The 14,330-nt window shown below is 38.5% G+C and overlaps 1 protein-coding gene, 1 long non-coding RNA gene and 1 pseudogene across 6 annotated transcripts in view; 2 read left to right on the top strand and 1 right to left on the bottom strand.

Moving 5' to 3' along the window:
• SPTLC2 (serine palmitoyltransferase long chain base subunit 2) overlaps positions 1-14,330 on the top strand; it is a 129,831-nt gene that overhangs the window by 66,563 nt on the left and 48,938 nt on the right. The gene's annotated exons all lie outside the window — the stretch shown is intronic.
• Positions 1-14,330, top strand: part of LOC309655815 — a 38,171-nt gene that overhangs the window by 17,456 nt on the left and 6,385 nt on the right. The gene's annotated exons all lie outside the window — the stretch shown is intronic.
• Positions 1,710-11,034, bottom strand: LOC309655773 (small ubiquitin-related modifier 1 pseudogene; annotated as a pseudogene). The gene has a single exon. The product of its transcript is annotated as a small ubiquitin-related modifier 1 pseudogene (transcript).

Here is a 14,330-nt window from a genome sequence, read left to right on the forward strand (position 1 = left end):
AGTTTTGTGAAATTCTTACTTAGTGCCTTGCCTCCTGCCTCTGAAGCTAGTTTAATTCCAAGCCTCGCCTTCACCAGTGATTGCTGTATTTGCTAACCCTCTTCATCTGTCCATGGGTGCTTGACCACAGTACGCATATTTCGTCATCCCTTCATTTCCGTCTGAAAGTAGCTTGTGCTATGTTCCAGTACCAAAGGAGGACAGTAGGACAGTCTTTGGACAAATTAAGCCTTTCTGTCCTAATTGTGAGCTGGCACCCTTTAAAACTCAGTTCCTTAATATTTCAGAGGCGCTTGGCCTCTTTTCTTCCTCTTGTTTAGGGCCCTGTTTCTGGCTGTGCGTTAGCAACCATTTTTTAAAATTCTTGATTATATTGAATCAACAACTTAAAGCCTTGGCCCCTGCTGCTTGTTGCACATCCTGTGGCAGTCCTCAGGAAATCCTAGTTCTGGGCATTAAAACAAATTAAAGGATTAAACTACTACTAGGGAGAGGGTGATAAACAAGTGCTTGTGAAAGGAATTCACTGCAGTGCTTGGTGTTAACGAGTTGCTCTAGTTGCTGAGGAGAGAAATAGCAGTAGTAATAATGGGAGAGTAGATTCAAATACTTGTATGCATTCTTGTAGGGAGATAAAGAACCAAAGGGCTGCTTTAGAACAGTATCCCTAGGGTAGGGAGGGGCAGGCTGTCTGCTTTGATGCTCATTAACTTGACAATCGCCCAAGCTGAGCACTTTGATATTTGTCGACTGTCTAGCAAAACAGGGGCTGGTCTAGAAGATGGTAAACCTAGTTCCCACTCATTTTGCTTCAGTGTTCCAAAGTTACTGAACTCATGCTTCCTGAAAGTCCCTTATAAATATCCCTTTTACAAGACTGTTCACTGGAGCAGAAAGGTACATTTATTTTCCCATTCCCTGGAACTCTTAAGAGCCTAACGGGAAGATTTTCTAGTGCCATTTAATTGGGACTTAAGTGTTATTAAAGTCAGTCTGCCCTGCCTTTTAGCTAATATTTCTTTTACTTTTGTTTTAGGTAACATTTTAATTTTTATTTTATTTATTTAATAAATTTATTTATTTATTTATTTTTATTTTTGGCTGCATTGGGTCTTCGTTGCTGCGCGCGGGCTGTCTCTAGTTGTGGTGAGCGGGGGCTAGTCTTTGTTGCAGTGCGCGGACTTCTCATTGCGGTGGCCTCTCTTGTTGCGGAGCATGGGCTCTAGGTATTATGCGGGCTTCAGTAGTTGTGGCACGTGGGCTCAGTAGTTGTGGCTTGCAGGCTCTGGAGCGCAGGCTCGGTAGTTGTGGCACATGGGCTTAGTTGCTCCGTGGTATGTGGGATCTTCCCGGACCAGGGCTCAAACCCGTGTCCCTTACATTGGCAGGTGGATTCTTAACACCTGCGCCACCAGGGAAGTCCCAAGGTAACACTTTTAAATATGATACTTTATCCTTTGTCTGAGATCATGTGAAAAACATGAACAGATAAATTCAAGTTCCAGCATAGTGTGGTTTTAAAAATAGCTTCACTGATGTTTTTCTTTACATCCTAAGCTCTATTCTCTCTTCCACCACTACTTCCTTCTCCAGTCCCTTTTGGTATTTTAAGATATTTTTAGATATAATGATGTTAATTTTCATCTACATCTCTGCAGGTGTTCATGTAGAAGTTAAAGAACTAAGGATGACCATAAAGGTCAGTTGATTTGTGTGTTTGCTGGCATTCTTTTGTCCCTCTTGCTCCTTTCTAGGAGGCCATGAGTTGCTGCTCTTCGTGATGCATCCTGACTGGATACTTGTGACAAGTACATAATTTATTGATCTAGAAAATGCTGTGATGAGAGTTGAGAGCGTTGTCTGCTGCTTTGCCCCCTCACTTTAGAGCTGTTCAAAGAGAGTGACCATTGATGATTTAGAAGGACGAATGAAGAAGAGACTGATTCTTTAACGAAGAAAACTTTAGGACCTAGTTAAGGATTAATCCCTCTTCTGCCCAGCTCACACACTACAGTATCATCTAAATGTGAAAAATATATATATCATGAAGTAGAAGTTCCTTCATGGTTTAACCTTGTTAATTATCAATATATTTCTGTTGGCATGAAAATCAACTTCAGTATCTATACATTTGTAAGATTCATAAAATAAGCAAAATTTATCAAAATTTTAACAAGTACCAAATATTTGCTACTACTTGTAGAAAAGGTTTTTTCCCCCCATTGTTACCTTTACTTATTCAGTTTTTTTTTTAAACAAATATTTTGTTTATTTTAATGAAGCTGGTACAGACAGTGTCCATTTAAAACCCATATCCCAGGCCAAAAAGTACCAAAAAGAGCAGTGTTCTGTTGTATACACTTCTGCATGAATAACTTTAACTGCTAATGAAAAGTAGAACGTTTCTGAGATCTTCAAACAAGGTTTTTCTTTCATCTTAAAATGCTTTCTCTGCAGTGACGCCATCTTTGGAGTTAGTCATTATTCTCACCACCTCTGTCATCTTGACTCCAACCTGATATTCCTGTTCTTCTGGTCCAGACCCTCAGACTTTAAAAGTAGCTTTAAGCTAAGGAAAGGGCATTTTTCCACAGTTCAGTTCTCTGAAAAACTTCCATCTCCCACTGAAAGTCACGGTCCAGGAGTGAAGTGATCACATGCTAGAACTTCAGGGCCCATTGGAAAGTCATTATGAACACTCGCATTAGTCACTGTTATTTATCACAAGCGTGCAAATGCACAGCCCTGGAAAAGGTGGCCTCTCTGTGCACACATGTAATTTTTTTAAAAGGAGAGGGCAATATGAAGGGGGCTGAGGTTTGATCACCAAAAATCAGCACAGTGAAAACAAACAATAACGAATAATGGGCACTAGAATTCAAATTACCAGATGTTTTAAAGAGATGGGGTGCCAGTTTTCAATTCTGTTTTGAACACTACATTACAAAAGAACTATTTTTAAAAATAAAAAAGGATTAAGGGAGAAGAATAAAAAATAAAAATATCTAAACCATTGAATGCCCCTGTTTGTTCCTGATAAACTTCATTCACATCTTCTTCCTCCATTCCCAGTTCCTTTGGAGTGTGATTATCAGCAATTCTCTGACCTTCAAAGAGAAACCTGAGTGAATTCATGGGAACTTCCTGTCTCTGACAGTATGATTCTTTGAGTTTCTTGTGATGCGTCATCATTTTCACTTTGAAGTGAATCTCACTGCTATCCTGTCTGATGACTTTGAGTTTAGTGTTCTCTCCTTCCTTCTTATCCCCGAAGTCGTCAGTTGAAGGTTTTGCCTCCTGGTCAGACATGGTGACAGTGGCTTCCCCCAGGGTCTCCACCCAGCAGTGGCCTCGGGTAGGCAGAACCTTGCTCCAGGATTTACAGATCCGTGTCTTCCCCACAACACAACACTGTGGCTGGAGGGACTTCCGCTATGCCTCCTACTTGTTCAGTTTTTAATAATTTAGGAAGCCTTCCTGCTCTTGTGGGGATGTATAGAGAGCATGGCTACAAGATTTTTTATTCTAAGATATTTGCTGCTCTATGTGATTTTGAGTAATGTCTCCCATTCAGTTTTTCCTGAACAACACCCCGTCAGTGGCAGGGTGCTCTGTTCCCGGGGTCCTAGAGAGCTGTTTGTTTTTGCAGTTGATAAAGGATAAAAGAAGTACTTGGTCATTTTTACATTTGATGCAGGGAGTGGTCCTTATCTCTTCTTTATAACCAAAACCATTTAAGTGAAGTACAGTAATTATATGGGTTAGTATTCTTTCCAATTCTATGCTTATACTTCAAATGGTAGTACCGGGGATTGTGGCCATTTGCAGAGAGAAGTAGAAAAGAGAAGAGAAGATAAGTGGCTCTAACAGCAGTTGGAAATTGTTCTTAACTTCTAAGTAAAAGTATGGCCATTATTCAAGAAAATTTCCTGTTAAGTATCATCTAAGTCCCATTGGACCTGGAATAACTTGGTCAAATGAAGAGACTGCTGTCTCTTGGAGAGGATTCCACGCTTTCTAAGGCATCAGTGCTAAAATCATCATCATAAAGCATTTGCTGGACTTTCCTTGTGCAGTATTTTTACAGGGAGGTAGAGGGAAGGAGGGAGAGAAAGATGTTATAAGGCATCAGCTCATGGAATTGTAAAGACTGACAAGATTCAAGATCTACAGCAGGCAAACTGGAGACCCAAATGATCTAGTCCAGATACCATCAGTTTCAAGATCCAGGAGGAGCTGACGCTTCAGTTCAAGTATGAAGGCAGGAGGGAAAAAAAAAAAATGTCCCACCTTAACAGTCAGGCAGGAGGAATTCCTTCTTACCTGGGAGGGCCTTTTTGTCCTCTTACGGCTTTCAGCTGATTGGAAGTGGCTCACTCACATAGGGCAGTCAGCCAATTTAAATGTTACTCATTCAAAACACCCCCACAGACACATACAGAGTAATGTTTGACTGAATATCTGAGGCCCATGAAGCCTAGTCAGGGTGTTACATAAAATCAGCCATCACGGGGTCTTCCCTGATGACACAGTGGTTAAGACTCCACACTCCCAATGCAGGGGGCCCAGGTTCAATCCCTGGTCAGGGAACTAGATTCCACATGCATGCTGCAGCTAAGAGTTCACATGCCACAACTAAGGAGCTGGCAAGCTGTAACTAAGGAGCCCATGAGCCTCAACTAAGGAGCCTGCTGGCTGCAACTAAGGAGCCTGCCTGCTGCAACTAAGACCTGGTGCAACCAAATAAATAAATAAATAAAAATATTAAAAAAAAAAAAAAAGCCATCACAGTATCCTCAGTTGATTAGCCCACTTATTTTGGATACTGAAATTTGCCTCTGATGTTTTTCAGCTTCAGGAGAAGTAAATGAGTGAATAAACTCTGTCTAAGCCTATCAACTTTTTTCCCTCCATATTGGGCTTGGCAGTGACGACCCAACTTTGGGTTCTAAACTCTGGTTCCCTTGGAATGTTGACAGTTTTACAATATTAAGTTCAGTTAACTTTATATTTTAGTTTCTATTCATTAATTGATTTTTAGTTGGTCCCATACATGATGTTTATACCCTTGGCAATTTGCTAGAAAGTAGATCATCAGTAACAGCCAAGAAGAACAAATGAATTAATTTGGGAACTTTGTTATATGATTCTGATTAATGAAAGTAAGAGACCAACAAGTAAAACTGATGGATATAGAGTTTATGTTTATCTGTACAAATAGGAAGATGTGTTTTTATGTTCTGATTTTGGAATTCTTTTTATATATAGTTTTATTTTGTTTGAGTCCTCTTGCTGTATGAATATATGCAATTCGGGGATCAGCCTGTTAAGGTTCCAAATACAGAATTTTAATACTCCTTTTTTTTTTTTTGGCTGCACCGCACGGCTTGCAGGATCTTAGTTCCCCAACCAGGGATTGAACCCAGGCCCACGACAGTGATAGTGCTGAGTCCTAACCCTTTAATACTACGTTTAAATGTATTTACCTATTCATTCATTCTTATTTTGTTTATAGAAGCAATACATGCTCATTTTCAGAAACCCAAATATATGTCACAGAAAATAAACAGGAATAACCAGTGTCAGTTATTTGGCATATAGTCTACAGATTTCTTTTGCATGCACATATATACACATATATGCAAATAATATACATATATACAAATAATAATTTTATTCATGTTATTTTTAGCAGTGGCACATAAATAACACCACAGGATTAGAAGAGTTTTGACTAGTAATTTATGGGAGGGAAGAAAATGAGGATATTAATTGCCTATTTAGCAGTTTTGGAGGACAGTTTCATTCTAGGGTTGTTAGAATTTACTCCATAATTTTGTCAAGAACAAAAAACAGATGAGTTCTGCTAGGATACTTCCCCTCCCACACAGTGTTTAATAGTGCCTACGAATAACAAAAGATAAGGAAGTCACACTGTGAGAGGTCTGTCAGTTTGTGAATCCAACATAAATGGGGACTGTGACAAAGCATAAAAGAACTGACAATATTTAAAACAAAAAGTCATAAAAATTATAATTATCCTCATCAGTTCATTTAGTCCCATGGAATTAATTCATGGTTTTGATCTTTTGTTAACAGTTTTATGAAGTCATCAATTTCTAAGTTAGAATTCTAAAAATTCTTACCCAGTTCAATGGTATGATCTGAAAGTTTATGAAAACTTCAGAAACTCGTATCTAAGAGTAAGTGTCAGTCCTTTCCAAGAATCTCTCTATGAAGCTTATTTGTAAAAGCATCAGAATAAAGCAAAAGCTCTCTGAAAATGACAAAAGACTTAAACCTGGCATGGTTAGAGATCTGATTACAGTGCAGTTGACAAGGAAATTAGGTTATTTCTGTGACATACAACATTTTAAGATAACTAGAATTATGACAGATAACATTATTCCAGGACATATCAGATTTCTAGGAATTTCACATAGTTTCTGAAATACTTATAACATATATCTATACAGACATAACAATAAAGAAGGTTTAGTATTACTTATTTGGAAATGCTTCCCATGTAATTTAATATATGAAATAAGCCTAGTTAGCTTAACATATCCCTTTTTATAAGGAGAGAACCAATCTTTGAGATATTTCAGGGGCCTTGAAATAATATTTCAAAGTTCTAAGTCAAAAAAGACTTTATTTAAAGTTTTATTTTGGAAATTTGTCAAAAATATCAAAAGTTTTAAAAATACTTCGTCAAATAGGATCATAGGTCACTGTGGAACAATGCTTAGTTACCCATTTAATCAAAGTGACAAAGATTTCACAGGCAGTTATTGAAGGTTATATATTTAGTACTGTGTAAAACTTAGCTCTTTTAATATTGAGAGGACTAGGTTTACTTAAATAATCAAAGATCTGATAAAGACAACAGAGAATGTGAGTGATTATTTTGACAGAACATAAGATCTGTCTTTTATAATCTTACTATCAAGAGCAGACGAATAGGGGAAAAAAAGTTTGTCCTTTTAACATAAGGAGGAACCAAATTTTAATTTTGCACCAGCTTACTCTTCGTTGCGGTGCGCAGGCTTCTCATTGAAGTGACTTCTCTTGTTGCGGAGCATGGGCTCCAGGCACACGGGCTCAGTAGTTGTGGCTCGTAGGCTCTAGAGTGCAGGCTCAGTAGTTGTGGCACACGGGCTTAGTTGCTTCGCGGCATGCGGGATCTTCCCGGACCAGGGCTTGAACCTGTGTCCCCTGCATTGGCAAGCAGATTCTTAACCACTTAACCACTGCACCATCAGGGAAGTCCCACTGCGCCACCAGGGAAGTCCCTAGTTGTTTTAATAACATATATTAATTAGAATTTTTAACCCTTTGAAACCATAATTTCTAGTAAAAACTAAAAAGTAAACAATTATGAGCTGCCTTTTACATTAGCATTCTGTAGATTGGCCAACTTATAAATACTTTTTATAATTTCTAGAAACATATGCTGCTTCATAGTACAGTCTTTCAGTAAGGCACAAGATACATGTATTTACTAATAGACCCAAACATATTTAGTCTCTGTAATAAGAGGTCAAATGTAGGTAAACATAGACTTGTTTAGCAATTCATGTTTCAGTATTTTATCTTACTTGGAAATGATGTAGACATTCAGTGATTAACTTGAAACTTTAAAGTTTCAACTTACCAAGAAGATTTGCAGAAACTACAAGGAGGGAAATATATAATAGTGGACGTGTATTATGTTTACTACGTACTGAGCACTATTCTGAGTGCTTTTCATTAAATTCTCAGAACAATTATTACACATAATTCTCCTTCTTTTATAAAATGAGTCAACTGAGAGGTAAGTTGCTTATCTAAGGACACAGGGTTACTAGGTGGTGAAGCCAGGATTTGAACCAAGTGTTTAGTGCCAGAATGCTTTCTGTGTACTAGACATTTAATTTAATTTTTTGTTTGTTTGTTTTTGGCCACGCCGCATGGCTTGCAGGATCTTAGTTCCCCAACCAGGGATTGAACCTGTGCCCCTGGCAGTGAAAACACAAAGTCCTAACCGCTGGACTGCCAGGGAATTCCCAGATATTTAATTATCATTTGCCTTAATGTAATTGAATATAGGTAGTTCTGCTGAGGAATTCAGATTAGTTTGAACACATCTCAGAAAATTCATCCTGAATGTCTGCTGTGTATTCTTGGGGGAGGTACTAGGGAAAAAAAACATAGTATTTACCCTCAGACTTTGCAGTTTGTTCTGGGGACACAAGACCACACATGAAAGGTGTAAGAACAGAAACAGGAACTTATAAACAAGAGCAAATTAATGAGGTACAAAGTAGAGGCATCTTAAAATGTGCCAGGAAATTTTCTCATAATTTAATTTTTAAATTTCTGCCCCTCATCTTTCATAGTACTCTTGGTTGTTTTGGAGTTTTTAAAGATTAGAGTTACATAAACACTGGTAGAAAATAACAAAAACAAACTGAAAATGAAAAAACAAATTGCTTGTATTTACTGATTTGCATGATTTTCATCTAAACTGCAGAAAAATTGTCTATAAGAATTTTCATTAGCAGACTTATATGTAAGTTGTATGTAACTACTGCTTAAATATGACATATAGGCTGGAAAGATTTAGGTGAAGTGGGGAATAACTGACTGCTAATGGGTGCTGGTTTCTTTTGGGGGTGATGAAAATATTCTAAAATTAATTATTGTAATGGTTGCACAACTCTCCAAGTACACTAAAAAACGTTGAATTGTATACTTCAAATGGGTGAATTGTATCAAAAAACGGACTTTAGAGCAGAAACAAGAAGAACTACAGTCCTGCAGCCTGTGGAACGAAAACCACATTCACAGAAAGATAGACAAGATGAAAAGGCAGAAGGCTATGTACCAGATGAAGGAACAAGAAAAAACCCCAGAAAAACAACTAAATGAAGTGGAGATATGCAACCTTCCAGAAAAAGAATTCAGAATAATGATAGTGAAGATGATCCAGGACCTCGGAAAAAGAATGGAGGCAAAGACCGAGAAGATGCAAGAAATGTTTAACAAAGACCTAGAAGAATTAAAGAACAAACAAACAGAGATGAACAATACAATAACTGAAATGAAAACTACACTAGAAGGAATCAACAGCAGAATAAATGAGGTAGAAGAACGGATAAGTGACCTGGAAGACAGAATGGTGGAATTCACTGCTGCAGAACAGAATAAAGAAAAAAGAATGAAAAGAAATTAAGACAGCCTTAGAGACCCCTGGGACAACATTAAACGCAACAACATTTGCATTATAGGCGTCCCAGAAGGAGAAGAGAGAGAGAAAGGACCAGAGAAAATATTTGAAGAGATTATAGTCGAAAACTTCCCTAACATGGGAAAGGAAATAGCCACCCAAATCCAGGAAGCGCAGAGAGTCCCAGGCAGGATAAACCCAAGGAGAAACACGCCGAGACACATAGTAATCAAACTGGCAAAAATTAAAGACAAAGAAAAATGATTGAAATCAGCAAGGGAAAAATGACAAATAACATACAAGAACTCCCGTAAGGTTAACAGCTGATTTCTCAGCAGAAACTCCACAAGCCAGAAGGGAGTGGCATGATATACTTAAAGTGATGAAAGGGAAGAACCTACAACCAAGATTACTCTACCCGGCAAGTATCTCATTCAGATTCGAAGGAGAAATCAAAAGCTTTACAGAGAAGCAAAAGCTAAGAGAATTCACCACCACCAAGCCAGCTCTACAACAAATGCTAAAGGAACTTCTCTAAGTGGGAAACACAAAAGAGAAGAAAAGGACCTACAGAAACAAACCCAAAACAATTAAGAAAGTGGTCATAGGAACATACATATTGATAATTACCTTAAACGTGACTGGATTAAATGCTCCAACCAAAAGACACAGGCTTGCTGAATGGATACAAAAACAAGACCCATCTATATGCTGTCTGCAAGAGACCCACTTCAGACCTAGGGACACATACAGACTGAAAGTGAGGGGATGGAAAAAGATATTCCATGCAAATGGAAATCAAAAGAAAGCTGGAGTAGCAATACTCATATCAGATAAAATAGACTTTAAAATAAAGAATGTTACAAGAGACAAGGAAGGACACTACATAATGATCAAGGGATCAATCCAAGAAGAAGATATAACAATTATAAATATATATGCACCCAACATAGGAGCACCTCAATACATAAGGCAACTGCTAACAGCTATAAAAGAGGAAATCGACAGTAACACAGTAGTAGTGGGGGACTTTAACACCTCACTTACACCAATGGACAGATCATCCAAAATGAAAATAAATAAGGAAACAGAAGCTTTAAATAACACAATAGACCAGATAGATTTAACTGATATTTATAGGACATTCCATCCAGAAACAGAAGATTACACTTTCTTCTCAAGTGCACACGGAACATTCTCCAGGATAGATCACATCTTGGGTCACAAATCAAGCCACAGTAAATTTAAGAAAATTGAAATCATATCAAGCATCTTTTCTGACCACAACACTATGAGATTAGAAATGAATTACAGGGGAAAAAAACGTAAAAAACACAAACACATGGAGGCTAAACAATACGTTACTAAATAACCAAGAGATCACTGAAGAAATCAAAGAGGAAATCAAAAAATACCTAGAGAGAGAGGATTAACCAAGATGGCAGAGTAGAAGGACGTGCTCTCTCTCCCTCTTGCGAGAGCACCAGAATCACAACTGGCTGCTGGACAATCATTGAGAGGAAGACCCTGGACTTCACCAAGGAGGATACCCCACATCCAAGGACAGAGGAGAAGCCACAGTGAGACGGTAGGAGGGGTGCAATCAGAGTAAAATCTAATCCCATAACTGCTGGGTGGGTGACTCACAGACTGGCGAACACTTATACCACAGAAGTCCACCCACTGGAGTGAAGGTTCTGAGCCCCACATCAGGCTTCCCAACCTGGGTGTCCGGCAACGGGAGGAGGAATTCCTAGAGAATCAGGCTTTGAAGCCTAGTGGGAATTGATTGCAGGACTTCAACAGGACTGGGGGAAACAGAGACCCCACTCTTGGGGGGCACACACAAAGTAGTGTGTGCATCGGGACCCAGGGGAAGGATCAGTGACCCTGCGGGAGACTGAACCAGACCTACCTGCTGGTGTTGGGGGGTCTCCTGCAGAGGTGGGGGGTGGCTCTGGTTCACTGTGGGGACAAGGACTCTGGCAGCGGAGGTTCTGGGAAGTGCTCCTTGGCGTGAGCCCTCCCAGAGTCTGCCATTAAACCCACCAAAGAGCCCAGGTAGGCTCCAGTGTTGGGTTGCCTCAGGCAAAACAACCAACAGGGAGGGAACCCAGCCCCACCCATCAACAGTCAAGTGGATTAAAGTTTTACTGAGCTCTGACCGCCACAGCAACAGTCAGCTCTACCCACCACCAGAGCCTCCCATCAAGCCTCTTAGATAGCCTCAACCACCAGAGGGCAGACAGCAGAACCAAGAAAAACTACAATCCTGCAGCCTGTGGACCAAAAACCACAGTTACAGAAAGATAGACAAGATGAAAAGGCAGAGGGCTATGTACCAGATGAAGGAACAAGAAAAAACCCCAGAAAAACAACTAAATGAAGTGGAGATAGGCAACCTTCCAGAAAAAGAATTCAGAATAATGATAGTGAAGATGATCCAGGACCTCGGAATAAGAATGGAGGCAAAGATTGAGAAGATGCAAGAAATGATTAACAAAGACCTAGAAGAATTAAAGAACAAACAAACAGAGATGAACAATACAATAACTGAAATGAAAACTACACTAGAAGGAATCAATTGCAGAATAACTGAGGCAGAAGAACGGATAAGTGACCTGGAAGACAGAATGGTGGAATTCACTGCTGCGGAACAGACTAAAGAAAAAAGAATGTAAAGAAATGAAGACAGCCTAAGAGACCTCTGGGACAACATTAAACGCAACAACATTTGCATTATAGGCGTCCCAGAAGGAGAAGAGAGAGAGAAAGGACCAGAGAAAATATTTGAAGAGATTATAGTCGAAAACTTCCCTAACATGGGAAAGGAAATAGCCACCCAAATCCAGGAAGCGCAGAGAGTCCCATACAGGATAAACCCAAGGAGAAACACGCCGAGACACATAGTAATCAAAGTGGCAAAAATTAAAGACAAAGAAAAATTATTGAAAGCAGCAAGGGAAAAACGACAAATAACATACAAGGAAACTCCCATAAGGTTAACAGCTGATTTCTCAGCAGAAACTCTGCAAGCCAGAAGGGAGTGGCATGATATACTTAAAGTGATGAAAGGGAAGAACCTACAACCAAGATTACTCTACCCAGCAAGGATCTCATTTAGATTTGATGGAGAAATCAAAAGTTTTACAGACAAGCAAAAGCTAAGAGAATTCAGCACCACCAAACCAGCTCTACAACAAATGCTAAAGGAACTTCTCTAAGTGGGAAACACAAGAGAAGAAAAGGACCTACAAAAACAAACCCAAAACAATTAAGAAAATGGTCATAGGAACATACATATCGATAATTACCTTAAACGTGAATGGATTAAATGCCCCAACCAAAAGACATAGACTGGCTGAATGGATACAAAAACAAGACCCATATATATGCTGTCTACAAGAGACCCACTTTAGACCTAGGGACACATACAGACTGAAAGTGAGGGGATGGAAAAAGATATTCCATGCAAATGGAAATCAAAAGAAAGCTGTAGTAGCTATACTCACATCAGATAAAATAGACTTTAAAATAAAGAATGTTAAAAGAGACAAGGAAGGACACTACATAATGATCAAGGAATCAGTCCAAGAAGATATAACAATTATAAATATATATGCACCCAACATAGGAGCACCTCAATACATAAGGCAACTGCTAACAGCTATAAAAGAGGAAATTGACAGTAACACAATCATAGTGGGGGACTTTAACACCTCACTTACACCAATGGACAGATCATCCAAAATGAAAATAAATATGGAAACAGAAGCTTTAAATAACACAATAGACCAGATAGATTTAATTGATATATATAGGACATTCCATCCAAAAACAGCAGATTACACGTTCTTCTCAAGTGCGCACGGAACATTCTCCAGGATAGATCACATCTTGGGTCACAAATCAAGCCTCAGTAAATTTAAGAAAATTGAAATCATATCAAGCATCTTTTCTGACCACAACGCTATGAGATTAGCAATGAATTACAGGGAAAAAAACATAAACAAGACAAACACATGGAGGCTAAACAATACGTTACTAAATAACCAAGAGATCACTGAAGAAATCAAAGAGGAAATAAAAAAAATGCCTAGAGACAAATAACAATGAAAACACGACGACCCAAAACCTATGGGATGCAGCGAAAGCAGTTCTAAGAGGGAAGTTTATAGCTATACAAGCCTACCTAAAGAAACAAGAAAAATCTCAAGTAAACAATCTAACCTTACACCTAAAGAAACTAGAGAAAGAAGAACAAACTAAACCCAAAGTTAGCAGAAGGAAAGAAATCATAAATATCAGAGCAGAAATAAATGAAATAGAAACAAAGAAAACAATAGTAAAGATCAATAAAACTAAAAGCTGGTTCTTTGAGAAGATAAACAAAATTGATAAGCCATTAGCCAGACTCATCAAGAAAAAGAGGGAGAGGACTCAAATCAATAAAATCAGAAATGAAAAAGGTGAAGTTACAACAGACACCGCAGAAATACAAAGCATCCTAAGAGTCTACTAAAAGCAACTTTATGCCAATAAAATGGACAACCTGGAAGAAATGGACAAATTTTTAGAAAGGTATAACCTTCCAAGACTGAACCAGGAAGAAACAGAAAATATGAACAGACCAATCACAAGTAATGAAATTGAAACTGTGATTAAAAATCTTCCAAGAAACAAAAGTCCAGGACCAGATGGCTTCACAGGTGAATTCTATCAAACATATAGAGAAGAGCTAACACCTATCCTTCTCAAACTCTTCCAAAAATTGCAGAGGAAGGAACACTCCCAAACTCATTCTATGAGGCCACCATCACCCTGATATCAAAACCAGGCAAAGACACTACAAAAAAAGAAAATTACAGACCAGTATCACTGATGAATATAGATGCAAAAATCCTCAACAAAATACTAGGAAACAGAATCCAACAACACATTAAAAGGATCATACACCACGATCAAGTGGGATTTATCCCAGGGATGCAAGGATTCTTCAATATACGCAAATCAATCAATGTGATACACCATATTAACAAATTGAAGAAGAAAAACCATATTATCATCTCAATAGATGCAGAAAAAGCTTTTGACAAAATTCAATACCCATTTATGATAAAAA

Source organism: Balaenoptera physalus (assembly GCF_965194825.1).
Source record: "Balaenoptera physalus genome assembly, chromosome: 2".
In the NCBI taxonomy this organism is placed as follows: domain Eukaryota; kingdom Metazoa; phylum Chordata; class Mammalia; order Artiodactyla; family Balaenopteridae; genus Balaenoptera; species Balaenoptera physalus.